At 44.1% G+C, this 7057-nt stretch overlaps 1 pseudogene; it reads right to left on the reverse strand.

Annotated features, from left to right (window-relative positions):
- Window positions 1-844: 844 nt before the first annotated feature.
- Window positions 845-4841, reverse strand: LOC119357936 (annotated as a pseudogene).
- Window positions 4842-7057: the final 2216 nt, after the last annotated feature.

A 7057-nucleotide genomic window follows, 5' to 3' on the forward strand; every position in this document is an offset into this window, starting at 1 on the left:
AGTCGTTGTCATGATTTTCCTCGAGGGATGCTTGGCCCTCGTCATCTTTCCAACTTCGCAGGCACCGCATAAGTGATCCTTCTTGAACTTGACGCCCTTGATGCCTATGACATGCTTCTTCTTTGCAAGAGTATGCAAGTTCCTCATGCCAGCATGCCCTAGCCTCCGATGCCAGAGCCAACACTCTGAAGCTTTTGCAAGAAGACATACGACAAGCTATGGTCCTGCTGAGAAATCTACCATGTACAAATCATCTTTCCAATACCCTTCAAAGACTAGAGACTTGTCAGATTCCATTAGAACAAGGCAACGATATTTTCCAAATATCACAATCATGTTCAAATCGCAAAGCATTGAGACAGACATTAAGTTGAAACCAAGGGATTCAACAAGCATCACTTTATCCATGTGCTGATCCTTTGAGATTGCAACTCTACCTAGACCCAATACCTTGCTTTTACCAGTATCAACAAATGTGATGTGACTTTTGTCAGATGGACGTAAGGTTGAGTCCATGAGAAGACTTTGTTCGCCAATCATGTGATTAGTACATCCACTATCAATAATCCATTCTGAAGCAGCTGGTGTCATACCCTACAGTGCATTTAGGGGGATAGGCTTCACGAAGAGCATTGTGAAGCATAAACATTTGATGAGCAAGTGGATTATGAAAGCTTAGATCGAGGTTAGGACTGATAGGACAAATAGCAAGCGACTCAGGAACAAAATACATAACAAGACCATTTGGGCATTTGATCTTGCGCCCTACAAGATGTTTAGGTCCCCAGAAATAGCTTCAGACGCATTTGATTTTTGACTGGAGACCTTTCCCTGAAAAAGAGAGTTAAGCTTTCTTAGCCACCCACATCTTCAAGGGTGGCTTCGAAGCAATGAGTCTAAGTGCAGCATCTGAGAACTTTGGCTTCGAAGCCTTGGCAAATAGTTTTGCAGGAGGTCAATAATACTCATAAGAATAAGCATAGTAGTTCTTGGTCTTATGAACATGGCGGTTTGATGAAACACACTCATATTCATAGGCCTGGGTATGATTTCCTTGCAAAACATTTGTGTTAGTGCGACTAAGGTGAGTCCTTTGTCTGTATGAAGCCTTTGGACCATATGAAGCTTGTGGTCTGGGATGTGTCTTCTTCCCTTGTGGTGTCATGACGACATTCACATGAAGATTCTCCAGACACCTTTTGGGCACCCAGACTTTCTTCATAGGTGGCCCATTCCTACAGTTAGTACCAATATACCTGGCAAACACTTCACCATTCTGATTCTTAAACAGTTTATAGTTTGCATCAAAGGATTCATCAATGACAATAGGATTAGCACAAGTGAAGCCAGATAGGGTGGATGGATCCACTGAAGGTTCCTTTGCAGCAACCCATGTGGTTTTGGGGTACTGCTCAGGCTTCCAGTAAGAGCCATCAGCATTCATTTTCCTTTCGAACCCAACACCCTCTTTCCTAGGGTTTCGATTCAGAATCTGCCTTCTGAGGACATTACATAGTGTCTGATGCCCTTTGAGACTTTTGTACATCCCTGTTTCAAGCAATGTCTTCAACCTAGCATTTTCATCAGCAATAGCAGTGGCATCCTCAGCAGAGGGGTTAGTTACCACATCAACAGTTGAAGATATTGCAACAGTAGTAGCAGTAGAACATTCAACAACAGAAGTAGCGCTATCATGCTCAAGGCATTTAAGACATGGTGGTTCAAATCCTTCCTGAGCGGGACTGATCTGTTGAGCGCGAAGTGACTTGTTTTCCTTTTGAAGATCTTCATGAACCGCTCTCAATTTCTCAAGTTATTGCTTCCTTTGAAGATAATCATAGGAAAGCTTTTCATGAGTTGTTGAGAGCGTTTCATGATGACTTTCAAGTTCCCCATACTTAACATGAAGATTTTTTATGTCTTCAATTAAGGACTTAGATCGAGTCATTTCAGCGTCCAACAGGTCATCGCTTTTGTCTAACAATTTTTGAATATGTTCCATAGCTTTCTGTTGTTCAGTTGAAATTTTAGCAAGTGTTTTGTAGCTAGGTTTGGAACCAGAATCAGAGTCATCTTCACTGGATGTTTGATAGTGAGAATTGCGTGAGTTTACCTTGGCACCGCGTGCCATGAAGCAGTAGGTGGGAGAGGATGGCTCGGGTTCGGGAGACATTGTTTTAAGTGACTCCTTGAAGTCGAGGAACCAGGGATGCTGACGTGTCCGATGACCTTCATAAACATCAGAAATCTGATCCCATATAAGCTTTGCATTGCAGAGATGCATGATGTGCCTGAACTCATCTCTGGACAGAGAGGAGCATATAATGTCCTTCGCCTTGACATCCAGCAGAGTGAACTTCTGAATGTCTTCGACATCAGCCATCTTGCATAAGTCGGTGAGGCCAATCTCCGTGACCGTCCAAAGCTCACTGTCCATTGCAAGGAGTGGCTTCCTCATCATAGTCTTCCATTTGGGATAATCAGTGCCATCAAAGACAGGGCACGCAGCAGAGGCTTTGATTATCCCTACAGTTGACATAGCTAAAACTCCAGGTGGTTAAACCGAATCACACAGAACAAGGGAGTACCTTGCTTTGATACCTATTGAAAGTGCTAGTTATCGACTAGAGGGGGGTGAATAGGCGATTTTTATGGAAGTCTTAAAAACATGGGAGTTTCAAAGACAAACGATAGAAATGAACCTATAACCATGTAGCAGAAGGTAGACTACACTAGACAAGCCATAGTCAAGTATTCAATGAAGTGAGAGCACAAAGACTAATAGCAACTAGGCAGTACGGATCAGGATGGAAGATAGTATGAAACCAATCAGAACAAACAGTCACATAGTGAAGACAAATGGACAATGCAAACAGGAAATGAATTCACAAGGACCAACTGTAAATAAAGAGATGAGAAGGATAGAACCAGTTGCTTGTTGAAGACAATGATTTGTTGGACCAGTTCCAATTGCTGTGACAATTATACGTCTGGTTAGGGAGGCTGAGATTTAACTCAGAAGACCGTGTCTTCACCTTATTCCCCTTGAGCTAAGGACACCCAGTCCTCGCTCAATCACTCTTAATAAGGATCAACGTGATGATCCTATAGTTTTTGCCCGATCTTTCACCGCAAGACAATAAAATAGAAAAACTTCTAATCACGGGAGTAATCCACGTAACCTGAAGATGAGGGAACAAATCCAGCAAGCAACGTGATGAAGATCACCACGCCTCAAACCAAAGCACGATAATCCTTGCTGAACACAAGAACCTCCGCAGCAATCTTTATTAGATAAACGGCATCGTCGTCCCCAGAGGGATGCTTAACCGAGGAAACACAACTCGATAGTTTTCAACTAAAATTCTCCACCCCCTAAACCTAATGTGCCCCAACTCCTTATATGGAGGGGTGAGGCACCCAGCCTAATGGGCCTCGACCTGACTTGGTTGGACAGGCCCAAAACCAGGACAAAACTCACAATCATTAAAAATCTAATTATTAAAAATAACAATGACACGCCTAGCTTGGTGGAGTCCTGAAATTGGGCTTCACCTCCTCCGTCGTGCCCATATCATCCCCCCCCCTTCAAAAAGCGTTGTCCTCAACGTGTGAGGGTCTGCTGGAAAGGGTGGCGTGATATCAACAAAAGCATTACGCGTCTTCGCCATCTTCAAGTCTCGCTTGCCTACCACTCCACATCCTCCCTCTTGGTTTGCTCGAGTTGGTTCAGCTGTGGGTGCCTTTCTTCTCCACACACACCTGGGCATAGGCGCCACCACCTTCTTCTTGTCCACCTTTGCTGGAGCCCTTTGTTTGTGAACATGAGCCTGCTTTGCACTACCCCGCAAAAGATGAGTAATGCATGGGCCACACAACTGATGAACATGTCCATCCTTGCCTTTGTGCATCCGCACTGCTGCTCCAACAAAACGCCTCGCAGGTGCGCTAACAAAACTGCGCTTGTTGCTCCGAAGCACCTCATGCACTGGGATATGATCAGCACAAATATCATCAGTCTGAACACCTATGTCAACACAAACTGGAATTGTAACACATGCTGCAACATCCTTCCTCTCATCAGAAAGAGGCTGTACTTCAACTGGCTTGTCACTAACAAGAACAACATGCTTGTCATCTACAGGTATAGCTGAAGCAATATCAACAATGTCGCTCTATGCATCATGCTCCTCATGCTGCAGCTTAGCTAACCTTGGCGGCTTAGCCTTGCGCAACCTCTCCTTGTGTACCACCAGCTCCACATTAGACTTTATTTGATTATCCTTCATAGGCTTCAAAGTCTGTTGTTTGCCATCATGCACAAAAGAATATGTATTTGCTCTCCCAGCATGTGTAACATTGCGATCATACTGCCATGGACGTCCAAGTAACAGCCCACACACCTCCAATGGCAACACATCACATTCTACCACATCAACATAGTCACCAACTGTAAATGGCACACGCACTTTATGAGTAACCTTCAGCATACCACAGCTATTCAACCACTCAAGATGCTTAGGTTTAGGAATACGCCATGTGGACAACCCCAATGATGCCACCATTGCCTTGCTTATGCCATTAGTATAGCTACCACCATCAATCATCAACATGCATGCTTTGCCTTTAATCATACACTGAGTCTGAAATAAACTCCACCGCTGACCCTTGTCAACTGTTTTGCAAGCTTCATCATGTACCCTCTTGAGTTGCATATTCAACCCACTCAATGGTACAACATCGTCCACCAAAATCATGTCAACATCAGCCTTGTCCTCCTTAGAACCAGTACGTGTTGTCTTTGCCTCGTTGTCCTCGTTAACATCATTTATCTTCACCATGGACGTGTCCTTGGAAATTACCTTCGCAGAATGCTGCATAGTATGCACAAGAAAAACTGTAATGGGCTTTTGTAATTCCGCCCGCATCTCTTTAATGATCTTTTGTATATCATCTATCTCAGCCCGAGCACGTTCCTTAGAATTCTCATCCAGTCGAGAATCTGGCGAACAGATAATAAAATCGCAGTTTTTTTACCACGAGCTCGACTCTACCGTAAGTTGGTTTCCAAACATACTGAAACAAGAAAATCTTCTCTCTCCTGCCTTAACTAATTAGGATTTAACTAATTTAAAAATCCGGCAAGCTGATCACAGAACTCCAAAACAAACTAGTACTCCATCACGTACCAACCAAATCGCTCTGCTTCCTGAAAATCCGGAGTCAGCCGAAAACAGCGCGTCCTTCCTATCTGAGCGACCAAACCTCGCTGAGATCGCAAGGAAAATTGATAGCACCGACGCCCTCAGTTTGATCTGACTGGAAGACGAACTCTCTGCCAAGACACAGATCCAAGCGTGCTCGGCCCTCGCGAATTTGCCGCCACTAATCTCCTCGCCGAATAGCAAATTGCACCGTGATCCACGAGAACTCTCCATAGAACATACTGGCGGCAATGATGCAATCTCAACACGATGAACTCGTGGTGAGAAACCCAGTAATCTGATACCACATAATAAGGATCAACGTGATGATCCTATAGTTCTTGCCCGATCTTTCACCGCAAGACAATAAAATAGAAAAACTTCTAATCACGGGAGTAATCCACGTAACCTGAAGATGAGGAAACAAATCCAGCAAGCAACATGATGAAGATCACCACGCCTCAAACCAAAGCACGATAATCCTTGCTGAACACAAGAACCTCCACAGCAATCTTTATTAGATAAACGGCATCGTCGTCCCCAGAGGGATGCTTCACCGAGGAAACACAACTCGATAGTTTTCGACTAAAAGTCTCCAACCCCTAAAACTAATGCGCCCCAACTCCTTATATGGAGGGGTGAGGCGCCCAGCCTAATGGGCCTCGACCTGACTTGGTTGGACAGGCCCAAAACCAGGCCAAAACTCACAATCATTAAAAATCTAATTATTAAAAATAACAATGACACGCCTAGCTTGGTGGAGTCCTGAAATTGGGCTTCACCTCCTCCATCATGCCCATATCAACTCTGGTAAGTCTTCAAGGTAGACTTCCAAACCTTCACAGACTTCGTTCACCGGCGATCCACAATGACTCTTGGATGCTCAGAACGCGACACCTAACCGTCTGGAGGATTCACAGTCCTCAAGTGTAACAAGTCTTCAGATCACACAGACATGAAGACTTCAGTGATGCCTAACACTCTTTGGCTTTGGGTGTTTAGGGCTTTGTCCGCGCAAGGATTTCACTCTCAAAGGCTTCGAGGTGGGTTGCTCTCAAATGACAAAAGTTGTGCACTAACTCTAAGAAGCCACCAATTTATGGTGTAGGGGGTGGGCTATTTATAGCCACTAGGCAACCTGACCTGATTTGTCCAAAATGACCCTGGGTCACTAAGGAACTGACACGTGTTCCAATGGTCAGATTTCAAACACACGCGGCAACTTTACTTGGGCTACAAGTAAAGCTAACTTATCCAACTCTGGATAAGTTTTACTCCCATTGTCTTCGCTCGAAGGCATAGGGTTTTGGTTAAGCATCACTTCAGTCACTCTGACTTTGTTCACTGGGACCCCACTTAACAGTACGGTGGTTCCTATGACTCAACAAAGAAGAAAAGGAAACAGCGAAACAGCTAAGTCTTCGCGCTCCATAGTCTTCACGCAATGTCTTATCTTGTCATAGTATTCAATGTGAATGTCTTCACATACCACCTTTGTCTTCAATGTCTTCATACATGTTTAGGGGTCTTCTCCTGTAGGTAAACCGAATCAATGAGGGACTACTACCTGTGTTGTCCTACAATTCTCACCAACACATTAGTCCCTCAACCAGGTTTGTCGTTAATACTCCAAAACCTACTAGGGGTGGCACTAGATGCACTTAAAATCATAAAATGCGGTAATTGCTAACATGATTCGGACAGACTTAAGCATCGCTACGGGTGAGAAGGTCTCATCATAGTCAACTCCTTGAACTTGTCGAAAACCTTTCGCAACAAGTTAAGATTTGTAGACAGTAACATTATCGTCAGCGTAGGCCTTCTTCTTGAAGATCCATTTAATCTCTATTGCT

Source organism: Triticum dicoccoides, chromosome 2A, assembly GCF_002162155.2.
Source record: "Triticum dicoccoides isolate Atlit2015 ecotype Zavitan chromosome 2A, WEW_v2.0, whole genome shotgun sequence".
NCBI classification, from domain to species: Eukaryota; Viridiplantae; Streptophyta; class Magnoliopsida; order Poales; family Poaceae; genus Triticum; species Triticum dicoccoides.